General features: G+C 47.8%; 1 protein-coding gene across 5 annotated transcripts in view; it reads right to left on the reverse strand.

The window, feature by feature from the left end:
* The window catches only part of FNIP2 (folliculin interacting protein 2), a 125,856-nt gene that overhangs the window by 91,599 nt on the left and 21,361 nt on the right, over nt 1-12,896 (reverse strand). Inside the window, exon 1 of one of the 5 annotated variants that reach the window (XM_042234402.1) lies at nt 10,576-10,820. The exons of the other annotated variants lie outside the window; for them this stretch is intronic. The gene's annotated coding sequence lies outside the window, so the exon portion shown is untranslated. Of the gene's footprint in view, nt 1-10,575; nt 10,821-12,896 lie in introns of those variants that run through there. 5 annotated transcript variants of the gene reach the window in all.

Below are 12,896 nucleotides of genomic sequence, written 5' to 3' on the forward strand. Positions count from 1 at the left end.
TAGGTCAATGCCTTCAACTCACCTGGGGCTTGGCTCACCTTGTCTAGAATCACAGTGGAAATGAAAGCATCATCCTACGCTGATGGGGTGGAGCCTTGAAAAAGACCAAGTAACTAGATTTTATAAAACATGTATAGCAAACACTGCAGGGAACACAACCCACTTTTTATGTATTAAAAAACACATTTCACTTTTAAAACTTCAGTCTCTGAAAGATATTTATCTAGGCCCTGAGGAAAGGACACAAACCCTTTGTAACTATGTATTCTGTATATATACCTTCCCAGCAGATAGCTGCAAAGCTGCTCAATCATTCCAACATTTTACATCTTCCCAAGGCTTCAAACACTGTTAAAACAATGCGTATGTATCCACAATCCAAAGGATGATGGGAACATTTTTAAACGACAAGAATAGTAAGAGAAGAAAATGACAACATGGTTATGAAGGATGAAACAAGGAGGAACTGCACTGGGAAAGAATTCCCTCCAACAGAAACTCTAACCTCTCACTCAGCCTGTAACTAACATGCAAGGATGAGGAAGAGGAGCAACTAAGACAGGCCCTTGTAGGGTTTCTATCAAGACTTGAGCTGTGTCTTCAAGAGTCAGTGCTTCTCCCTAAATTTGGTCAGCACAGTTTTTAGCCTCCACTTCCCTGGCAGGGTGGTGCTCACACTTTACAGGCTCACAAACACCCAGGGCTAGGCCAACCATCCCTGCCCCCGCAACCCGATTTCTGATTCAGCGGTTCTGATTCTGGGCTAAAAACTGGGAATGTGATTCTCACAAGCTCCCAGGACACAGCCACTCCTGGCCTGGGAACCACCCGGTGGAGAACCACTTCCCCAGTGAGAATCCCAGCCTCCCCATGAAGATGTTCTGGGCCTGAACTCTGCATGATTTTCTAAAAACACCCTTTTAACACTAACACGTAACTTCTTTCCAATAGAGAAGTATACGCATCTCACGATCCTAACCAGAAATTCTGAAGATAAAAGACTGGGTCTGGATGTTCACTTTGTGCAGATCTTACATATGACCTTTTCATTGTCTCAGTATCACTGAATATTTACGCTAAAACTAGGACATGAGGGACTCCCCCTGCTGGTCCAGTGGCTAAGACTCCAAGCTGCCAGTAGTGAGTTGTCCCAATTGATTGTTCACTTCACTTACATTAGAACTAGGACATGAGGGACTCCCCCTGCTAGTCCAGTGGCTAAGATTCCGCAGTCCCAGTGCAGGGGGCCCAGGTTCAACCCCTGGTCAAGGAACTGGATGCCCACATGCTACAACTAAGAGTTTACTTGCTGCAACCAAAGGTAGAAAAGTTCCCATGTGCTACAGCTAAGACCCAGCACAGCCAAATAAATATGTAAATAAATATTACCCAAACCACCCCCCCCAAAAAAAAAAACACCTAGGACATGAATCCGCTACAACAAGCCATCGGCCTCTTCCAGCGTGCTGCAGAGGGTACTTCTGCTCAAACTCCAAACACCCTCTTTCTCCCTCTCTCTCATCTACTACAGCACAAGGTCTTTTACAAGTTTTAACATCTTGTGTTCACTCCAATCAACATGACTCATGGTATTTTAACATTTTATGTTTTCTCTCTGTTCCCCCCTAAATAACCCTAATTCCACAGTTTAAAACCAGATCGTATGTAGTAAAGTAGGGGTATACATCAAAACCACCACCACTGTACTTAAAAAGGAATGCCTGTCTATGGCTCTCGAGTTCCTTACATTTACACGGGAGCTTTAACAGTTTTTCAGTAAATGGAGAAACAAGTAATAATGATATTACCACACCCATTCTTCAAGCCATGCGAGCAGTGGATGGAGCGGGTGAGAGAGGCAGCATCCTGTTCCCCACCTCCCTTGACCTCTGTCTTCTCTTTCTTGAAATGGGAGCATCCTCTTCTATGGGCTCCCCCACAGCCACTTGTTAACACACTGGCTGGGCACCAAAGAACTGACGCTTTTGACCTGTGGTGCCAGGGAAGACTCTTGAGAGACCCTTGGACAGCAAGGATATCAAACCTGTCAATCCCACAAGAAATCAACTCTGAACCTTTACTGGAAGGACTGATGATGAAGCTGAAGCTCTAACACTTTGGCCACCTGATGCAAAGAGATAACTCACTGGAAAAGACCTTGATGCTGGGAAAGATTGCGGGCAGGAGGAAAAAGGGGTGACAGAGAATGAGATGGTTGGACGGCATCACTGACCAATGGACATGAGTTTGCGCAAACTCTGAGAGATGGTGAAGGACAGGGAAGCCTGGTGTAAGGCAGTCCATGGGGTCGTAAAGAGGCAGAAATAACTCAGTGACTGAACACCAGCACCACACTGGACAAGACATCCTGCTCATCAGCTGTAAGTACTACCCAAGAGACCACTTATCATGGGCTTTTCTAGCAGTCAAGCTCTCCATCTGCCCATGCGGTCCAGCTGCACTCACACGCTGGGAGAAGGATCCGAGGTCACCAGCTGGCTCCCATGGCCCTCCTGAAGCTCCACCCACTGGAAGGAAGTGGGGAGTGGAGTGGGGGCGTGAACTCAGGGATGTGTGTGAAGAAGGGAGGCCCCTGGTGCAAGTCTGTAAGCTGTACCCACTTCCACCCTCACAGCCCAGGACTGAGCCACCCAGAAGAGCAGAAGAGCCATGTGGCCCATATGAGGCAGGTACCTGGCACTCCAGACCCCCACTGAAGCCCTTCTGCCCAGGGCCAGGACCTCCCTCCTGTCCTCCCAGCACGATGCTCCAGGGCCACCTCTGACCCATAGGACGTGGCGGCTGAGGACAGATCCACCCCCATCCCTGACTCAGAGTTGGGAGAATGAAGGTCAGGAAGTTTCCAGGTGGGTATTTGTGCGTTTCTGCATCCCTAAACAGCATGCCCGTCAGGTGACAAAAAACAGTGATCACTGTGTATAACAAAAAATCAACTCAAACCACAGCTGAGAGATGGGTTCAGAGAGGGAAAAAGTGAAGGTCTATTGCGGCTCCCCCAGAAATCCAGTCTCATGACTCTTACTTAGTGAGTGTCCCTCTGCCTCGTCATGCTACCCTGATGTAAAGAAAGTAAGAATCGACGGAGAGGAGGGGGCGGGGTTCCAGATCCACAGCACAGACCCCCCTCTGATGGGGTAACTCCTTCCCTCCCTGATGTCTTTCCCACACCCAGGAATGACTGAGAGCAAGCCTTCCTATCAGGGCTTCTTGAAGGGTGGTCCCCAGCAGGAGACACCAGAAAAGTTACGGAAGGCTGGTAAACTCTGCTTCCTGATCCCAGCACCGCTCATGTGAACGTGCAGCAGGCAGGTCATGTACCCTTTCCGTCTGTACATCCTCATTCAACGCGGACTTGTTTAAAAAGGCCTCCAACAGGCACATGAAAAGACGCTCCATATGGCTAATTATTGAGAAACGGAAATAAAAACTATCATGAGCTATCACCTCACATTGGTCAGAATGACCATCATAAAAAGTCTACAAATAACAAATGCTGGAGAGGGTGTGGAGGAGGAGGAAACCTCTTACACTGTTAGTGAGAATGAAAAATTGCTGCAGCCACTATGGAGAACAGTATGGAGGATCCTGAAAAAACTAAAAACAGAACCACCATGTGATCCACCAATCCCACTCCTGGGCACATATCTAGAGATAACTCTAATTTGAAAAGATGCATGCACCCCAGTATATGTAACAGCACTGTTCACAATAGCTGAGACATGGAGGCAACCTAAATGTCCATCAACAGATGAATGGATGAAGACGACATGGTACATATATACAGTGGAATACTACTCAACCATAAAAAATGAGATAATGCCAACTGCAGCAACACGGATGGACCGCGAGATTATCACACTAAATGAAGTGAGTCAGAGAATGACAAATACCGTATGATATCGCATATGTGTAAAATCTAAAATATGACAAAAATGAACTTCTCTGTGAAACAGAGACGGACTAACAGATACAGAAAATACACTTATGGTTACCAAAGGGGAAAAGGGATGGGGGAGGGATAGATTAAGAGTCTGGGATTAATTAGAAGCACACTATGATATATAAAATAGATAAACAAGAACCTTTCATATAGCACAGAGAGCTCTAGTCAATATTTTGCAATAATCTATAAAGGAAAAGAATCTGAAGGCGAATATATACATATGTATGTATAACTGAATCACTTCACTGTATACCTGAAACCTTCACAACACAGTAAATCACCTACTTTTCATTAAATAAAAAAAGTTAATTAAAGAATCAAATTTGAAAAAAAGAAGGCGCCTGCTGGGCTAGAGGACATGTACTCAGGTAAGGGAGTGAGGCAGTGTGCTTTCGGGAAACAGGCTCTGAGGACAGATGCAGGATGGAGACCACGTCCCTCGGCGCTCAGCCCTTTGAGCCTACGCACGTCCTTAGGACAGCGGTCAGCCCACAGCCCCACCCTAACACCACAGAAGCCCACCGGACAAGCCTGTGCTGAGGAAGGCCGGCAGAGCCTAGACAGACGCTGGGACGGGGTGACTCGTTGGCTGATCAGTCTCACGACTCCACGTGCCGAGCACAGCTCTAGCAGCTTTCTGTCAGTCGTGGAGCAGCGGCACTGATCTCTAGCAGACAGGAAGAACGGAGTACAGGCGGGCCAAGGGACCAGGCTCACCGTGGGGAGCGTGTCCAGGCCGGGCCGGGACTTGATGCATCCCCGCCAGTGACAGGGTGAGCCACACCACTCACCCCACCTGAGGACCGACCGGGGACAAGCAGGAGGTGCGGCAGCTGGATGTCACTGGCTCATCAGTCAAGTCCAAGTCTCTCCTCCAGGATCAACCGGAGGCTACCGACAGATACAGCTTCTCACTAACTCTGTCCTCGGTGGGGCTGGGGTTTGTTCCAAGCATCACGGTGGCCGGGTCTCTAGTGGGTCCCCTTGCCTGCCATGAACTGCCCTGCTCTCCTGACCATGCCCGGCTGAGGCTCTGACTCCTACACAGAGGGACTTTTTGATCCGTACAAAGTAAGGTGAAACAGACAATAAAATCAACCCATATGACTGCTTTGATTTATTTATTTATTTTATTTTTTAATTTTTTTTTGCTTTGATTTAAAATGAGGGAGCACCTGCGAGAGAATGGAGCTTTCAGATTCAGATAAAGTTACTTGAGAGTTCATGGTGATATGTGGCACTGATCATGATCCAGGTTACCACCCATCCCGTTTCCAGGGAGTCTGAGGCACTGAAAAGGCTCTCAGGACTTTCCTGGTGGTTTAGTGGGTAAGAATCTGCCTACCAGTGCAGGGGACATGGGTTCGATCCCTGATCCAGGAAGATCCTACACGCCACAGAGCAGCTAAGCCCATGCTCTAGAGCCTGTGCTCCGCAACAATGGAAGCCACCACGAGAAGCCCAAACACCGCCGCGAAGAGCAGTCACCACTCACGGTAACTAGAGAAAGCCCACACACAGCAATGAAGTCCCAGCACAGCCAAGAATCAGCCAATCATTAAAAGGCTCTCAGCAACTGAAAGAATGAATGCATGTCTCATGTCCTCAGGAATCTGTGAGACACAGAAAACTTCTTATGCTATAAAGCTACAATACAAAATGGTGTATGCTCTTTGATAAGTACTGTGCTTTTCAAAAACCAGAAGTAGAAAAAAGAACAAGAAAGAAACATTAGAATGTCTCTGCATAGCAGGACTTAACACGCTTTTCCTTTTAAAATTCTCTATTTTCCACTTTTCAACAATAGCTATGCATTATTTACAAACCATGGGTAAAGAGACTTGTTTTTAAATTCTTGCTGCCAAGCCAGTAATGATCACTTGACTTCTTTGTTCTATAACAATTCTGCAGGCTTTATGGTAAGGAAATTGTCAGAGTCCAAACAATTTCAGGCAGCTGGAAGGAAAAGCAAAGCACGCCCCCTGTGTGTTCTGAACCTAGACTGCTATGTTCCTCACAGTTTTTCCTTCAGTGATTGCTATCATTAATATCTACACAAACCAGCAAAAGTAGAGAGCTGCAGCTACAGGCTCTGTTAAAACATCTAACTAAAAATAAGACCCCTCAATTTCCCTTTATTTGGAGACTCAGCTTAGTACCTAGCAGCAACACAACACGCATAACAATGAGAAATTTTTTTAACAAAATCACTAACATTTTATTTGAGTTAGTCTTAAATTGATAGATTAACTTGTTTCACAATACTGATAGTTTAGCTTTTTTCACAATATTAAGATGCCCCAAGGAACTAGATATATTTTTCTGCTAAACATTTTTTGGAATTATTCTGAAGCATTTTCCATTTCTGTTCCAAGTGCGGTTAGATTTCATTGTCCTCTCCTGTTCTTACCTTATGAAAGTTTTCAAATAGCTGAGGCAGACACGACTGAGCGACTTCACTTTCACTTTTCACTTTCATGCACTGGAGAAGGAAATGGCAACCCACTCCAGTGTTCTTGCCTGGAGAATCCCAGGGACGAGGGAGCCTGGTGGGCTGCCGTCTATGGGGTCACACAGAGTCGGACACGACTGAAGCGACTTAGCAGCAGTAACAGTCTTTCAGTTCATTCTCATAAATAGACTGGGATCGGTATTTGCAATTGGATATATCTTCTGGAATATAACTATATTATATAGAACATCTCCTGCAAATAGTTCAACGTTTTCCTGCCTTGTTTCCAATGTTCCTTGCTCCTCATTTCTTTTTCATTTATTTTTAATTGGAGGATAATTCCTTTACAATGTTGTGGTTTCTGCTGTACAACAACGTGAATCAGCTACAAGCATACATACAAGTATACTCCCTCCCACCCCCTGCCACCCAAGAGGATAACACTTTTTTAAAAAGAAGTGCCATTCAAAGTCTATGTACCTAACCAAGTACAAGACGCGGACAACATAAAGATAAGGAAAGGAGAGACGAGACTCCAGGAGACCCCTAAGGTAGTAAGTGAAAAGTCTTCTCTGAGGAGGAGGGTTATAGCTAGGCTGGGACTCTAACTGCTTCATATCTCAGCTTTTACCAGGAGAAGGGGTGGCCAGGCCATGCGCACTAATGCCAGGTCGGAAGGCTCTCTGGGATGGCTCTCCACCTGCAAGGAGTACTGCTTGTCTTTTCATCCCTGAGAAATGATTTCTTTATTTCTGGAATCAGCTAGATAACCAGTAATTTAGATAAAAGCTTTTTAGACCTCAATCTACAATCCTTTTTCCCTATGACTTCCCAGCACCCACCACATGCTACTCCTTTGTAAACTTCCAGAAGCTGGAAACATATTAGCGAAGATTACACAACCTGTGAAGTTTAACTCTGATCTCGGGTCAGGCTGTCACTGGCGTGTGGACCTGAGCAAAGTGCTGGCAGCCCAGGGTCGGGAAAGAGGTAAAGGCCTGAGCCTCGGGGTTGGGCCATTGGCTCAGAATCGTTCCCCTCAAAGCATGTGACCAGGCATATGGGCAGCTGCAGGAATTCTTGTCCAGCACGACGGCTCACTCCACCTATCTGACTGAAACCAGCTCTGCGGGACAAAGTTTTCAGGGCTCCCTCCCATCTCCCTGTCAAAACTGGCCCAATTCTTATCCAAACTGTGTAACTCATGAGAAACAAGTTTCAAAAAATACCTAGGAAATGACTTGCATCTATGTTCCTCTCCCTTCCATCTGAACAAAATGCTGAACTTTTCTGTTGACGCTTTGAAGCAGATGCTGGGTTGCTCAGAGCACAAGCCCCGAGTCTGCCAGGACTATTGCAACAGCTTTCTTACCGGCATCCCTCTCATTCTTGGCCGGTTACATATCCATTCAGTGCAAAATAAAGGTCATGAGAGTTATTCAAGGAAACCTACTAGAGGTTAGGCTAACAGTTACCTTAGTGACTATGGGCTCCCAATGAAGGGGACTCACATTCGATCTCTGGACAGGGAACTAGCTCTCACATGCCACAACTAAGAGTTCTCATGCCGCAACCAAAAATCCCACATGCCACAGGAAGATTAAAGATCCCAGGTGCTGCCATTAAGACCCAGTGCAGTCAGATAAAGAAATACATTTTTTAAAAAGAGTTAACTTAGTGACAGAAAGTGTTTCTTGCCGATTCTTTGGTCTGGTTGGCCAGAGATGAAACAGCAATACCGTAACAGAGATAAAACGAAACACTTCTCACGCAATTGGATCGCTGGCAAGTTACATGCACAAGCCTCCTCAAGTGCTCTGAGAGCTCTACCAGCTGCCGACTAAGAGGGCTGCTTGGCAGTCGACAGAAGTCAATTATGAGGAGAGAGCTGGACAAAGGCTGTCAGCTCTGACTCAGCAGCCTCTCGTTCCTCTGAGTCAGCTCCTCATGACGAGCTGGGGACCAGGATCCAGGAGGCATGGCAGCCGGACCATCTCACGAGGTAAGGTCTGCGGGGCAGAGGGCTGTGTTCAGCTGCGGCTTCATCACTCTGGGCCACATGACTCTGTGAGCTTGTCTTCTTAGCTGGAAATAATGGTGACGCTGACACTCACTCTACTCCTAGGAAGGTGGCTAAGGATGCTTACTGTACCACTCAGATGGATATGGGGTGTCCTACTTTCTACACGCCTGCCCAAGAGCACTCACTGTCCTGTCTGGGCGGCTAAGCTCATGGATGACTGCACTGCATTATTCAACATGAAGCAAAGATGAGTAACTGTGACCACAATGACATCTGGTAAATCATCGTTTTATCCAAGAAAGTCAGTCGCCTTCCCGAACGGGGCCAATTCCCTGGAAGCTGCAGGCGATTAAGCCTTCCAAAGCAACTCACTGCAGAACCCCTTGGGAACAATAAACTCTAGAACAAATTAGTGTAACAGCTAGAAAATGAAATCTATGATTAATTAGCTTTGAAGGGAACATAAGCCATTCTTTCTTCTATGGATCAAGTCCTTTTCCACCTCCTAGGTCCCTCCAACCACACAGACCGCCCCTCCTAACAGAAGTCAAATCCAGCAAAAGCTTTTAGGACCCAAACCAAGGACCATCTATCCTGTAAACGCTCCCCATAAGGACCCTTTTCCTAAGGATACTTCAACAACCACACAGGAAGACAGGGCGGACTCAGTGACAGTACCCCTGAAAGAGGCTATCTGTTTCCAGCAGCTCAGAATTTCTCCCATAACCTTGCTGCAACCAACCCTCAGCTGCATCGTGAACCACAGCCCCTGCATCTCACACAGGTTAACAGTCACAGTGCAGGACAAGAGGCTCCAGCAGCAGGCAGTCCCCATCAGGAACACACAGGCAAGCGGTGCTTAACAAGTAACCTTGGATCTGCATTTAGCTGTTAGAGTCAGGTATTACTCTCTCCTCCTCCCATGCATTAGGATATTAACCTTGGCCACGAACTTCCAAACCAGGTGAGGAACTCTTTGAAAAGGTGAACAGCAACATTTTGTTTCTTTTGTGTTTTACTTGTGGAGCTAAGCTCACACCCAGCAGGGAGAAGGCAGCTGGTAAGTGCTTCTGAAGTCGGAATTAACCTCTTTTCTGTCGATTCACTGAGGCTACCTCACACACCACTGTTCATACAGGTTCTGAAAACAGTCACTTTCTCAGGGACAAGAAAACCTCATTATGGCTCAAACCAGCACAGAGTCAGGTGTTCCTGTGAAAAATAATCACACATTTATGGGACTTCCTGGTGGTCCGGTGGTTAAGAATCTGCCTTCTAGTGCAGGAGACATGGTTGGCATCCCAGGTCGGGGAACTAAGATCCCACATGCCGAGGAGGACCTACGCCTGCGAGCCCCAACGACAGAGACACCCATGCGCCGCAACAAGGCTTCTGCATGCCACAGCTGAGACCCAAAGCAGACAAATGATAAATAGACAAGTGGGTAAACAGTTTTCAAAAGTAAAAAATAAAGCCTTTAAAGAATAATTACACATTTAAAAATCTGACTAAACTTAAGTAGTCCAAAACATGAGACAACACTAACCTTTACGTCAGTTCTTAAAGATTATGTCAGTCACGGTGCATCTAGTACAACTGTTGTGAATCTTCACTGTTACACAGAATTACAAAGAATTTCCACAAAGAACACATTTCTTAGGGAGAAGTTTTCCCTACCAGAGAGAATTTTTTGTACTCACGACTGTACTCCTTTTGTTTCCAACAGCTACACTCTTCCACTGAAGAGTGTACAACTTCCACGGAATTAACACAAGTTGACCCAAGAATCTGGTCTTTAGAAGTAGTACCACTGAACAGTGCTTTCAAATTATGTCCGAGAAATTCAAAGGGAGCAATGAAACACTGTCCTGTAGAAATTTATGGGAAGCTGGGCTTCCCTGGTGGCTCAGATGTAAAGCATCTGCCTGCAGTGTGGGAGACCCGGGTTCAGTCCCTGGGTTGGGAAGATCCCCTGGAGGAGGAAATGGCAACCCACTCCAGTACTCTTGCCTAGAAAATCCCATGGACAGAGGAGCCTGGTAGGCTATGGTCAATGGGGTCGCAAAGAGTGAGACCCGACTGAGCGACTTCACTTTCACTTTTCACATATGTAATTTAAAATTTTCTAAGACTCACGTTTCAGAAAAGCACAAAAGGAACAGATGAACTGAATTCAATAATCCACCCTGTCCCTGGACTCCACGGTGGATTTTACACTCAGCACCTCTCTGTTCAGGCTGGCCCCGTGACCGGTGGTGTGCACGTGTCTGACCAGCCACTCTTCCAGCTCCAACTCTGAGAAAAGGCAGGAAACCTAGTCCAAGACACAGGGCGTTTGGAAGGCCAGGCTCATGCAGGAACCTCTCAGACCATCAGAGGAAGCCATTCACCCCCACCCCTTGCAAGAGAACTGAGAGCAGCTGGTACCTCTGTACGAACCACAGTGTGTCCGCCCCCAGCCTCCACCCAGACGGTCACGGGACGAGGGAACCGGGAACTGCAGGGCCGTGGGTGCTGGGTGAGCATGAAGGAAACTGGTAGTGTGAGCTCAGCCTGCTCTGCAGAAGATGGGGCACCCTGTGACCTGGTCCACATTCGCGCACCACCCTCCTTCTCTCCCCTCCCTGAATATAACCCATAAACCTGGCTGATTTTGGCTCCCCATCCTGTGCAGGTGCAAAGGGGGCGGGGCTTGTAAACCAGAACAGCACACCTGTCTATTTGGGGAAAACCGGTCACTCATCAGGCACTTGCAGCAGTCTCTGCACACCCGTGTCTACACCCAGACTTTCCGGTTTCCCCATCTCATCTCAGAGCGCACGGAGTCTCAGGGAATGAGCACACAGCCAACATGCCTGGGCACTGTTACCACCCCTGCCCAGCTGGGGCTCTGCCTCCTCTGGCAGCCTTGCATCTGCCCTGCAGTTCCCCAGGAGCCTGTGCCTGCTGCCCTGTCCTTAAAGCCACCCCGTTCTCCAAGCCTGCCCTTGGACGATGGCATCTTCCAGGGTCTCCCTGTACAAGCCCAATCTGGGCTTTACTGTTTTATCCTTCAAGCCCTGCAAAGCCATGGCTCTGACCCCACCTCATCAGTCCAACTCATTCTAGAATCTGGGGCCCATTTTCCACCTCTTGGTGTGGGAGATCAGTCATTCATGGTGCCTGAGCTCTATACAGGCTCCATGAAGATGGAATCAGTTAATGATAAACAGCTGCTTTGAGAAGAAATACAGGGTTAGGTGCCTGCATACCTCTGGCCAAAAGATTTTCACCAACTGATTAGTATCGAACTTTACTTTATGTGTGTTTCTGCTATTTAATATACACCGTTGCTTCATTAACATTGAACCCACTGCCAACAGCACCAGAGCTCATGGCTGCGCGCAGCTCACCTAACACAGAGTTTCTCCATCAGGCACATCAAAGCCGTCCTGCCTGAGGACTCGAGACAGCGCTCAGGCACAATGCACATGGGCCATTTCGAACAGCAACATCACCAATGAAAAGCACAAAACTGCAAAGGAGGAAAAACCCCACCTGGACTCTCTCGACTGCACACTTCGTGTGTCTGCAGTGCCTGTCCATGCGCAGGATAGCAGGAGAGCAGGCAGGAAAGGCAAGCACTGCTTCATTGGCCCTCAGCAGGGAATGCACACACCAGGCAGCTGCAGGATTCTGCCACCCTGCCTGTGTCCCCAGACAACCAGAAAAACATCCTGAGCCCTGATCTGAAGGCTATAAACAAGTTTTGGCGAGCAGGCAAGCCTGCACACATGGAATCCAAGAGCGATGAGGAGCGACTGTCCTGGTACCTGATGTGGCTTCCATGGCCACCCCCTCTGCTCCCCACGAGCTCGAGGCAGCTCGTGTCTCGGTCCTCTGTGCGTCCCTGGGACTAGCCGGGTGTGGGGCGAATGCCTGTTAACCAGAGCCCAGCCCACACTCACCTGCGCCTCCTCTACTGGAAGGAAAAGACTGGAAGACTCTGCCGTCGGGGTCTCAGTGTCTTCTGTCACCTGCTCAGGCTCCATCAGAACCCCCCATCCACCCACACCCAGGTTTCATCACATGCAGCACTTCTGCGTAAGGCACCCAGAGAGAAGGGACGTGACAGACATTTGCAGCCCTCACTCCACACAGCATGGGGTGGGGGCGTGTGGCGCAGAGTGTGAAGATAGCTACCGAGGTCACGTGCCAAGTGGGGCTAGGAGGCCTGGTGCCCCGTGAACCCATGGGAGGCAGTGACCTTCCAAAAGCATTTCCTGCATCTGAATTGTCACAGACTACAACTAGCAAAATTCCTGGTATCGCAAACATACGAACATAAGAACTCCTTACAGGTTCTCAATGCGAAAGAAACATCTGAAGCCTGGGGTATCTGGGGGTCCTGAAAAGTAAAACAAGGTTAGCGAGGGGACTGGAAGCAACGCACCATGAGGGGCTGGAGAGAAACCACA

This window comes from Ovis aries, chromosome 17 (genome assembly GCF_016772045.2).
Source record: "Ovis aries strain OAR_USU_Benz2616 breed Rambouillet chromosome 17, ARS-UI_Ramb_v3.0, whole genome shotgun sequence".
Classification (NCBI taxonomy): Eukaryota; Metazoa; Chordata; class Mammalia; order Artiodactyla; family Bovidae; genus Ovis; species Ovis aries.